Here is a 12,538-nt window from a genome sequence, read left to right on the forward strand (position 1 = left end):
CAAGTGAAAATAATACAGGGAATTTGGGCTCAAACAAGGTAGAAACTTTCTGAAAGTCAGAGGTATCATTGATCTAAATAAGATGACACTGTAAAGCAGACAGTGGATGGCACCATCACCCCTGGCAAAGAGATGAGGAGAAGCTCCAGCAGGCAGGCATGGCTTGTCTGTCACCACCAGGACTGTGGAGTCCCCAGGCTGCCTTCACTGCCCACACTGTGCTGGACACAGCATTGAGCCTCCAGAGGCGCAGCAAAACAGGTGCAGACAGCCAGCAGTGGCCAGCGAGGAAGTCACATGGACGCTGTCAATGTCAGAGGATGGCAAACAACTCCAAACATCCTGTGGAGAGGAGGACGAGGTGAGGAGCAGAGGCTTCCTCTGGGAAAGTAATGACTTCTGACAGGAGACAGGCGCTCCGTCAGGAGGGCAGGGATTTCTGACAGGAGAGCAGTGCTACGTGACAGGAAAACAGGGATTCCTGGCAACAACAACAACAACAACAAAGTTGGCTTCTGATTTCTGACAAGGATTTCTGAAGAGTGTTGCGTTCCCCTCCCTGCCCCCGATGGTGATTTCCTAAGAGTAGTGATTTCTGACAGAACATTAGTGTGTGTTAGATAGGAGAACAGTGATTTCGACAGGAGGACTTTGGCAAGAAGGGGGGCTTTTATTAGGAAGGACATAAAGCAGACAGAATCAGATTCCATCAGGAAATAGCTTCATGGGTGTGGAGAGAGGGGAATCAGTAGTAAGACAAGCGGAGTCTGGGGAGGGTCACGTTGGGCAGGATCCTGGTCCAGTATCTCATTTGTCAGTCAGAGGCCTGAGTGAGTTGTGGGGAGTATCTATATAATAGATGAGACCATAGATGACTAAGAAACAATTCCCTGGAAGGGCACAGATGAGGGGAGGAGAAGGAAATCTGGTCTTTGCTCAGTCCTCCAATCCAGAAGTAACAATAACTTGGTTTGCATTCAAGAAGGTGTGTGTGTGTGTGTGTGTGTGTGTGTGTGTGTGTGTGTGTGTGTTACTGGGTTTGAACTCACAGTTATTCTACCTCTGAGCTACACTCCTTACCCCTTTTTAAAAAATTGTTTAGAAACAGGGTCTTACTAGGTTGCCGAGAGTCTTGTTGTGTTGCTGAGGCTGTTCTACCTGGGATCCTCATGTCTCAGTCTCCCAGGTACAGGTGTGTGCCGCTATGCCCAGCTGCACTCAGGAAATTCCAATGGAAGCTTTTGCCCTCCTAATTTGTGCCCTGTTCTCGGCAAGGAGCGCAGGTTAGGAGAGAAGCCATCTATGTCCTAGAGCTGTAGCCTACAAGTTCTCTACAACTAGACCCTCGCATGCTTGAGAGCCAATTAGAACTGTGGTAGAGGAAAATAAATTAGGGCAGGGGGAAGTGGTGATCAGGACCCTCTACAGAAACAAGAGGCTGGCAAAGTCCTGATCAGCAGAAAAAGCAATTCCCTTTGTCCCAGGCTCACTGCCCAAGCACCTGAGAGCTTGCAGACCAGGCTGGGCGCTCCAGGCTCCTCTTCCTGCAGGTGGAGAGGTGGACTGTGAGCAGCCAGGCAGGACATGCCTAGCCTCAGAGGGCAGGAATGCATCCTCTCCACTGAGCTCTCACTGACCCCAGCTCCCAGGTCCACCACGTGACTAGATTCCTGCGGGCATCAAGGAGAATGTTAATTGTGCAAATTTCCAGAACAGCTGCCACAGCCCCAGCCAGGAGCTACAGACTTGTACTTCCAACCGGATGCCTGTGAGGTGAGGTGCAGCTTTTCACACTGGGCCCTGCAGACCTGCACACACAGGGCCTCCTGCAGAGAGCCCCAACACTGGCCTGCCCACCCATTGCTCTCTTTGTGTGTGTGGGGGTGTCCCTAACAATTTCTTGCTAGGGAAATGTTAGACCCAGGGAGTAATGTCTCTTCTCTATCACTACCTATCCTTCCTTTGGGGCTTCCTTTCAAACTCTGATTGGATTCAGAGAAGGGCAAAGAATTCTCCAGCTCACCCTTTCCCAGACTGTTCCTCGAAACATTTCATTGTTGCCTATGCAAACTGGAAAATACACAGGGGTGGTAATAAACATTACAGAGGAGACTCTGATTTGAGATTGTTTCTAAGTCTCAGACAAACATGCATTTCTAGAGAGACTGGAGATTTTTCTCAGGACATGCTTGCTTGGCCTATCTCATTTTAAGAACCATCATAAGAGACCTTCCAGGTTAAGCCCATTCTTGTGTTCTCATCAGAAGGTGGGGGTGTCCTCAGCAGCGATTCTTATTCTTTAATGGCCTAGGTCGCTGCTCATGGCAACTCTCCAGGGAGAGCGGCAATGTGAACTAGGAGGCCTCAGAGAGCCTGTAGGTCAGCCCCTTTCTCTGAAGATTCTCAAGGTCTTAGTCATCACTTGACATTTCTTAACCTTAGTCACCTCATCTGTAGCATAGAAATAAAAATACCCACTTCATGTGGCTGTTGAGGTGATAAAATGAGATAATACATAAAGCACAGCGGTCTCTCGGTATCTGCAGGGATTGGCTCCAGGAGTGCCCACAGGCTAGCGGAATCCACAGATGCTCGAGTGCCTTATATAAAACAGTATAGCATTTGCACAAAACCTACACACATGCTTCTGTGCTTTAAATCATTTCTAGATGACTTAGAATACTTAGTACAATATCAATGCATGTAAATTATTGTTATACTGTATTGTTTTGGGAATAGCGACAAGAAAAAAAGTCTGTGCATGTTCAGGGTGGATGCATTTTTTTTTAATCCACAAATGGTTAAATCCGAGGATACAGAGGGCTGGATGTGTTCAGCACCCTGTATGCATAGTAAATTTGGTGCCTTGACTTCTTGTGAGAGGAAAACAGGATCCCTGAGAGCAGGTTGTGGCAGGTAAGGCTGTGCATTCTTGGCCACAGAGGCACCCAGCCGCACAGTTGAGTAGAGGCTGGAATATCACAGCTGCTTCAGCACCTAGCCAGTGCCCTGGGCGGAGTTTTTCTGAACAAAGCCTTCAGCTGTCCTGCACAAAGGTGGCCTAAGGGTGAGTAGCAGCACTGTAGAGTGTCTGCTGGCCTCCAGCCCTCTCAGCTGGGGGAAGAAAGAATGGTGTTTCAAGAGCCAGGCGTGGTAATGCAGGCTTGCAATCCCAGTATTTGAGAGGCTGAGACAAGAGAATCACAAGTTTGAATCCAGCCGTAGCAATTTTGTGAGATGCTCAGCAAGTTAGCCAGACCCTATTTCAAAATAAAAAGGACTTGAGGGGTAGGTCAGAGGTAGAAGGTCCCCGAGTTCAATCCCCAGTACTTGCTCCCTAAAAAAAAAATAATAATAATACTTCTAGGTCAAGTACTCAGAGCTCACGTCCTTCTCCATGGTGGGACCAGGCTCCTAAGGGAGGCCTTGGTGCGGTAGAAGCCATCATGGTGGGTTTCCCTTTTCCCACAGGGGGTGCTCCTTGAGTGGGCAGTCCCGCCTGCATTTGGGGTCTGGCAACCAACTCCTCCTCCCAGCAGGCCCCCATCAGGACAATTTGCAGGGTCTCAAACTCAGGACTTTGGCTTGCACATCTTAGGCCACAACAAAGGCTCTCTGTAATACTACACGTAGAGAGCTGAGCAGGAAAAGACTAAAAGATGGAGGTCTAGGCCTGGGCTTCCTGATCGCAGCTGCCTGGAGGGTCACCCTTTTCTGTCTGCATTTCTGTCTCATGTAGTTTTTTTTTTTTTTTTAATACTGAGGATTGAATCCAGGGGCATTCTACCTCTGAGCTATACCCCCCAACCCTTTTTATTTTGCAACAGGTTGTCACTAAGTTGCTGAGGCTGGCCTCAAACCTGTGAGACTCCTGTCTCAGCCTCTCAAGTACTGGGATTATAGGTGTGTGCTACCATGCCCGGCTCTGTCTCACATAGTTTTTTTTTTTTTTTTTTTTTTTTTCTGCTTCTTCTTTTTGCGGTACTGGGGATTGAAACCAAGGACGTTCTACCTCTGAGATATACCCCAAGCCCTAGTTTTTCTATTTTTTTTTAAAATTTAAGTTGTGGAGAGCCTCACTAAGTTGCTGAGGCTGGCTGTAAACTACAGTCCTCCTGCCTCAGCCTCCCAATTACTGGGGTTACAGGCATGTGCCACCACGCCTGGCCTCACATGGTTTTAATAAGACAGGAGTCAGGAGTCTCCTTGTATGCTCTTTCACTTTCTCTCTCACTGTACCCCAGGGTGCCCCAGGCCACACCACCCAGGAACAAGCATTCACTGAGATGGCAGAGCCAGGGCCAGACACAGAGGCTTGTCAAGTCACATTTTCCTCTCCCAAAGACTCGAATGTGCTGGGCTTGGACAAGCTAGAAGAGGCAACCTTGTCTGAAGAGGAGGAGATGAAGATGCTGGAGTCCACTCATTCTGGCCCCCGTATACTGACAATGTTGACACTCATCTGCCTGGAAGAGAAAATGGTGGCCTTGGAGGTATGGGTAGGGATGAGGACGGATAGAAGCCTCAGCCTTGAACAGACATTTCTCTACTCCTTGGAACCATGATGGACTCTGTACTGCTGAGGGGATTGACTGGGATTGGAATGCTCTCCTCAAATGAAGGGATTTCCAGTGGAAGGATCCTCTAAAAAAAGCTGGAACCATTTCAGGGGGAGAAAAAACAATAACCCTCAGTTCATCAGTACAAAACTAATTGAGTTTCTCAGGCGATGAGAGCATTTTTACACTATTTTTATAAGGAAGGGGTAAATAATAAGGAATCCAAAACAAAGCAAGGATTTCTTTATTAAAACAACCAACAAAGAATCAACAGCTTCCAGTGGCTCTCCTGCGGTGCACAGATGACCTGTGCGATCCATCGCTATTTTGCTTTTGCAATAGGAACAGCTGATGATCAGGAGGATGACCCTTGAGTCACCAGATCATCAGAGGAAGTGTCTGTTCACTCCAGTGCCAGAATCTCTATTTCCTTTGCATTACAGTGAAGTGGAGCCTAACCATATTTCTAAATTAACTACAAGCGCCTTGAAATGGATTTTTTCAAGCATTCTAACATCCTTTGGGCAAAGGCAATACTGTGTAAACTTAATGTATTAAAACTTCAGGAAGGAGTCTATGAGAGGAACCTCGTGTGGCTGCATCCTCTAGACAGACAATAGGAATGGATTGTGATAGTGGTCCTCAATAGAGGGGGCATTCCCCCAAAATAATATTTGGCAATGTCTGAAGACATTTTTTCATAGTGCTGGGGTTTGAACCCGGGGGCTTCCTACCTCGGAGCTATACCCCCAGCCCTATTTTTTATTCTTTATTTTGAAACAGGGTCTCACTAAGTTTCCATTTCAGAGGACCTCGTTAAATAGTTGAGGCTAGCTGCCAACCTGTGATCCTCCTGCCTCAGCCTCCCAACTATTGGGACTACAAGCATGCGCCACCACAACCAGCTGTCTGAAGGCATTTTTGGTTGTCTGCATTGGGGTGGCAGTTGGGGTGGAATGCTACTGGCATCTAGCAAATAGAGGCCAAAATATGCTGCTCAACTTCCTGCAGTGCTCACACACACACACACACACACACACACACACACACACACACACACACATACACACACACACCTCCACATTTTATCTGACATGAAATGGCAGTGGTGCTGAGGTTGAGAAACCATGGCTCATTATAATGAAGAAGAAGTGCATACTGAAAGCCAGGTGTGGTGGTGCATGCCTGTAATTCCAGTCTTTGGGAGTCTGAGACAGGAGAATTGCAGTTTGGAGGTCAGCCTCAGCAACTTAACGCGACCCTGTTTCAAAATAAAGTATAAAATAGAGCTTGATATATAGCTCAGAGGTAGAATGCCCTTGGGTTCAATGCCCAGTACCACAAAAGAAGGAGGAGGAGGAAGAGGAGGAGAAGGGGAGGGAAGGAGAAAGAAAGAAAGAATAAAAAAAGAAAGGAAAGAAAGAAAGAAAGAAGGAAAGAAAGAAAAGAAAAATGTATGCCAAGCCAGTGTATCCCTAGTGGGGTCAGTAGGGTAGCAGCTCCAAAGCAACTCACAGACCTCAGGGCCAAGCTCAGAAGACCTGTCTTCTATTACTGGAGACTGGGGTAATCTTACCAGGTTCTTAGGGTCCTTATAGGCTCTGAAGTCACTTAATCTATCTGCAATAAAATACAACCATCAGAATGTCTAGCAGCTCGGAGCTGGCAACAGAGGCGCATGGCTGAGCCTGGAGTGGAATGCGGGGAGGCAGCGGGGGCGTCACGTGCTTCTGGGTGCACCCAGGTCCCCAGGACCCAGAGCAGCACACGTCTCCTCAGGCACGGCCGGCGCTCCCCGTGTAGAGCTAGCTCTTCTAGGCTCCCACCGGCAACCAAGCCTTGCTGTGACCAGCGCCTTTCTATGGAAAGTCTGACCCTGACGTGGGGCCGGAATCCACTTGGGATGATTTCCGTCCTCGGTTCCTGTTAGTGCAACATGTTTACATCCTACAGGTGAGTGCAGGAATTCCCTGATCTGAGGGCAGAGGCAAAGACTCTGAGAGCTGGCTAGTCTGTGAGTGTGTGAGAGCTAAATAATGAGCTCACACATTAGTTATTAATAACTCATAATTATCCTGCTCTAATCTAGTGCTAGTATGTATAAAAGGTGTTAATATAAGGCAGAAATTAATAAAGTATAAATGATTTAAAGAGTGGTCATTGCCGGAGCCAGCCGGCAAAAGTACGGGTTCCGAAGAGAGGAGTGAGGATGAAATAATATAACTCTAAGAATTTAATTCCAAATATTATTTATTTCTAACATGGAAGGATCGCCAGTCCACTCTCGGGTCGATATCTCTACTGGCCAATCATGGGGCTTCTTCTCTTGTCGTATTTATAGTTTTTAGCTTTAGGTTACTCTGGACGAGAAAGACAAGTCCAAAGTCCGGGCAGGTCAAACACTACCCTGGTGCAACACAAACAACACAAACCTAGTCTTAGCTCAGACAGAACAGTAGCATCATTAGTTCTGAGAGAGTCTTAATTACTTTGAAACCTCCATGACCCCAAACCTTGCTGACTCTGGGTGGAAGGACAGTCAGAAGTATGCTTTTAGTAAAGATAAGGGGAAGACCTTAATGGCTCCCCACAGGTCATAATTCAGGACAGTTTTTTTCTTAATATGTGCTTTCTCCACCAACAATATTGAAAGTATAATATTTTATATGGAAGAGAGTCAGGTAAATATTTTGTTGACAGAAAGGAGGTCTTAGCCCCATGTGGTGGTGTACTTCTATAATCCAGTACTTGGAAGGAGGATATAATCCAGTACTTCTATAATCCAGTACTTGTAAATTCGAAGACAGACTCTGAGCAAGGCTCTCAGCAACTCAGTTAAGACCCTGATTCCAAATAAAAAATAAAATCAATCTGGAGGGGTAGCTTAGAGGTAGAACACCCTGGGTTCAATCCCCAGCACACACACACACACACACACACACACACACACACACACACACAAGCCAGGTGTGGTGGTCCACGCTTGTAATCCCAGCACCTGGGAGGCGGGGACAGGAAAATCACACTGGCTCGAAGCCAGCCTCACTGGCTTAAAAGAGACCCTGTTTCCAAATAAAAAAATAGGTCTGGGAGTGTAGCCCGGAGGTAGAAAGGTTCCATCCCCAGTACCACCAAAAAATAAATAAATAAATAAAAAGAAAAAGAAATGTTTTATACTGGAAGAGTTAGAACCACTAGTTTAACTCTCAGAATGTTAATTTTCCATATTTCTCAGTTTTCTTTTTCTTTTGAAGTAGGGTCTCCCTAAGATGCTGAGGGACTTGCTAAATTGCTGAGGCTGGCCTCCAGGCTATGATCCTCCCGCCTCAGCCTCCCAGGTCCTGGGATTATAGGCCACACCACCATTCCGGGCTACTTCTCAGTTCTTTAACAGGAGGCAGAGCCCCATGGAGTTGCTCACAGTCCCTCTTCCTTGCCATTTCTAAACTGTTCTCACCTCCATTGTCTCCCTGGGTCCTCTCCTCTATGAGGAAGGTACAACAGGGATCTCACTTCCACTTTAGGACTGATGCCAGAACTCAGGGACCTGATTGCCTTAGGATCTAGAGCTGGCAGAGCTGGGCCTGAGCCACATCCCCGACTCCAGCCTCAGAGCTCTTTCCATTTTGCTGCGTTGGGAACAAACCCCTCAGGAGGTCTCCGAGCCACAAAACACCACGCTCCACCCCACAGTCACTACTGGATGAAGAGACCCGGGAAGAAGCACTTAAGAGCTTTGGTAAACAAGACATTTTACATACTTCTGTGTCCCAGTTAGTTCATGAGACTTTCACAAAGGTAAAGAAAATAGAAAGTCGTGAACAAGCCCATGTTCCGTTGCTGTAGAAACCCATGCTTACCTTTGAGTTCATATTTGGTACAATTTCCCGAAATTCCCCTTGAGGATTCCATGTGATCTTAGATTTCTAAATTTGAAACGTAAAAAAGGCTGAGCCAGATAAGTTATTTCTGGGTTATTGTATCTTTGCCTTTATATTAGTCTAAATTTATGAGTTCCACTAGTATCACCAAAGGAAGAATTCTCTAGAACAAGTGAATGTCTTTGTTAACTTTATTCAAAAGACATCCACCTATTCACTTATTCAACACTGATTTAATATAAGGCACTGTGCTAGGCTTATAAACAAAAAAGTCCTTTGAGAACAAACCAGTATGGCTAACCTGTATAAAAATTCAACAACTATAAGAAAGTCATTATGACTGGCTTATGATCTCTCTGCTTAGCTACTTAAATCCATTTTCAATGAAAAGCTAAGGCCTCTCTTCTATTGGAATGTGAAATATGCAAAATAGGAAAATTTTCTGCTAGTGAGTCAGAAATTCTCTGAATTCTAAATAGGCTCTCAAATGGCTATAGTGTTTGGAGAAAACTAGTAATGGAATATTTTACCTTCATTTTTTATTTTTATTTCTTGCATGTGATGAGAATCTAAAATCTCATTTTAGAAACTTCAAAACAGGTATCCAGTGTCCCAAGTTCAAGAACAAGAAAAAAAAAATATTTGTCAGATTTAATCTCGAGTCTGGTATTGGCTGCTATTCTCTAAGGGACTTTCTGGAAAAAAAAGAATTATGTGGTAGAATTCCATTATCCACACTGTATCTTCTCATTTGATCAAAAAGTAACTACATTTTATTTGTAAGGGAGAGATGGAATTGGTTCGGCAAATGGGAACTAAGAAAGTATTTCTAGATGGACATTTTGACTTTCACTGTGGAAAATGACAGAATTAGGCAGGAAATTACAAAAGTCCACGACACAAAAGAGGAAATTACTTGCATGGTGCCCGTGGAGAGGATTCACCAAGGAGGTGCCACCTGTACAGAGACGGAGGCAGCCAAGTCATATGTTTGGTTGCTGAGCCATGGCCGCCCACACCATGACCAGGTGCCATGCCCTGGGCAGGAGGTGCCAGGATGCCTGAGATACTGTCCCTGCTTTTGAGATGCTTATGGTCCATTTTGAAGGAGACTCAGCCCACTGACCTGGCAGCTCCAGCCCAGCGTGCTCTGCCCCCAGTGGGGTCTGTACCTGGGAACAGGCCGCAGGTGCTCACACCCAGGCTGGGGGGCTGGGGCTGCTGCCTGACACAGGGAGACAGGTGTCTTTGCATAGTGTCTTCTGGGACTGACTGATGTTGTACTTGTGTCTCTGAAGATAAAAATATGTAGAGAATCAGAAGAGTGTGATAAGAAATCCTCCAGGGGGGAGAGTACTCCATGACAACACTATCAGGTCCTCTGATATCTTCATTCTGGCACACTTGGAATAAGGCAACTGGCAGGCGCGCGGAGCCGCGAGCCCTCCCTGCCTCCCCGGTTGGCTCAGGTTGTTAGGGGACCTCCAGGGACATCCACTCTTCCCATTAGCAGCAAGCTGGGCCAGAGCGCGTGCCACAGCTGCACTAATATTTGCTCTATTGAATTATAAAGCCGAGTAATTGCCATTTAAGTTTCAAGTAATGGGGAGAGCATTCGTCTGTGCTTTCGTCCATTTGTACAGCAATTAATTTGTACCTAAATTAACAATAAAATGGTTATGTGATCCAATAAAGTAGAAAGGATGGCAGGAAAAAATAACCTTGTCTGTTTCACCCTGCCAGCCAGGCTTAATCACTCTTTCCCCCTTGCAGTGTTGTTTGTCTCTGGGAAAGATTATTCTCAGGCAAGCGAAGCGGGAACCAGGCTTGTATCCTGGCCGCGGTTAGGGGTCCAGCCTCAAAGGCTGTGGATAGGAAAATGAGGTCTGTGTGATGCAATATGTTATTGACTTGAAATGGTCCAGGCAGGTTGCTACTGCGGTGTGCCCCCGAGAAAGGCCAGGAAACAGGCTGTCTGGGATCGTTCAAGGCAAGGATGGGCACACAGGCACACACTAACCCAGAAGATGTGAGCAGAATTGGCATACTGGGGGTCTCGGGCAGCATATGGCTAGCAGACACATTCTGCTTGGCACGAAAGGGTCTTTAAGTCTTTGGATTTGTTTCTAATGTTCAAAAGGATATGTTCAAGGATCTTTGGCAGGAATATGCAGATCTCCAGTTCTCTTGAAAAGCTGGAAGGTTGTTGGCCCTGCACTGACATTCTTGCCTGGCAACACCTCCCCAGAGCGGAGTGGTCACCGCGCCCGTTAGTCAGGCAGAACTGAACAACGTACCACAGTCCTCACCACTCTCTATTGTACTATACTGCGCCCGCCTCTCCAGTAGTAACCTGCCTGGCTAGGATCTGAGTTTGTGACCTCTGTTTCAGCATTTGCCTGGTCACTCGCGGGAGTACCCGCTTTGGTTGCTGTTTACATTTGTCAGGACAATATAACCTGGTCACAGCAAAGCCTGGCCACAGCAACTAGTCACAGTAACTTTCTACTCCCAGGGGCTATTGCCCTTTGCTGTTTTACTGTCTGTGCCTAGTGGCCAAGACAGTTTCAACACCGAATGTTAGGTTGAATGCAAGAAGAACCAGGCTGGATGAGGACTGGGAACAAAACTTTCTTAGGACCTCTGCCAGCCGGGAAGCCAAGACAGGGTGGGGGTACTACTTATAGGGAAGGTGTCTGCAAAGCCAGCAAAGAGCTACTGAAACCAGGAGAAGTCACTTTCAGTGAAAGCAGGTGGGGTCAGCTAGCCTTGGCCATTGGGGTATCTTTAGCCAGACTCTGCAAAGAAACAGACAAGAAAAAAGCAAAAGGCAACTAACTGCCCTGGGGGTAGAAAGTTGCTACAACCAGTTACTGCGACTGGGCTTTACCAAGGTTGGATCCTATTGTCCTAACAATATTGGCTTCGCTTTTCACTTGCTAGAGCATTCTGCTTGTCAGAGTTCAATTGTCTTGGGCATGGAGGTTGTCCCCTCAGTAAGGCTCTTTTACTTGTTACAGTGTCCTTTGGTTTTGGCATTGAGCCTGTTGTGATAGAACCACAGACCCATCCAGAGGGGAAGGTACTCGGAAGAGTGGATTTTCCACCTGCCCATTTTAGGAACTAAGGTTCAAGTGACTTTTAAAGGCCATACAGCGTCTTGAATGTGAACCAAGACTAGAATCAGCTCTTGTGCTTTTCCTACTATATCTCAGTCTCTCTGGGGCTGCTCAGTCATGAGATTGCATGTCCCCAAACAAGAATATAACACCCTGAGTCCTTATGCAATCTTCTCACTTTGGAAAAGTTAGAACCGTGTAGGCCTATTGGGCATGGCTGGCTGTTCTCCAAGATAGCCCCTGGTGAAGAGATGTGGTGTTCAAAGCTTCATTTCTGAGTCCCTCTGTTGACTTCTGAGAGCCTTGAACTGGGAGAGAGACCAACTGGGCTCTGGTCTCGCTCTGTCTCTGACCAGCTGTGTGACCTTGGGCCAGTTTCCTGGCTTGCCTCTCTGAGTCAGAGTTTCCCAAGTGGAGGACAGAAATACCTGCCTCACAGAACACTGACAGTTGCAGGACATAGCAAATACCAAAGTTCTCAGGAAAACTAAAATGTTAGTTAAATACAAGTTGCTGTTATGGGCTCTGGGGCTGAGATTGGAGAGACTCAAAATTCCTTCTTTTTACAGGTGAGGAAATACAGGCTCAGGAGACAGGGTCTGCTGGCCAGCTGTGGGCAGAGTTCAGATTAGCAAGCAGATTTCATATCCTTCTTGCCACCGTCACAGCTGAAATCATGGGTCTCCCTTCAAGTCCCAACCATGTGGCAGCTGGCCATGGGGGTAAAATGGGAAACATTTTAAGGTCCCCTCACATGGGAAGAAGGGACACCCTGTACCTCATCAACCCGAGGTTTGGTTTCTGGGTGACACTGACTCAGAGGAAGAAGCCCCAAGACCCCTAGCAAAAGAGCCCCAGGCTTGCTGGTGGTTGACACTCAGCCCAAGAGCTCGCGCGGGCTTGGGAGGCATTAGATGTGCAAATGAATGCTGTTTTTGCAAACTTATGGGACCTGCCAGCTTTCAGTTTAACTAGATTT

Source organism: Muscardinus avellanarius (assembly GCF_963383645.1).
Source record: "Muscardinus avellanarius genome assembly, chromosome: 5".
In the NCBI taxonomy this organism is placed as follows: Eukaryota; Metazoa; Chordata; class Mammalia; order Rodentia; family Gliridae; genus Muscardinus; species Muscardinus avellanarius.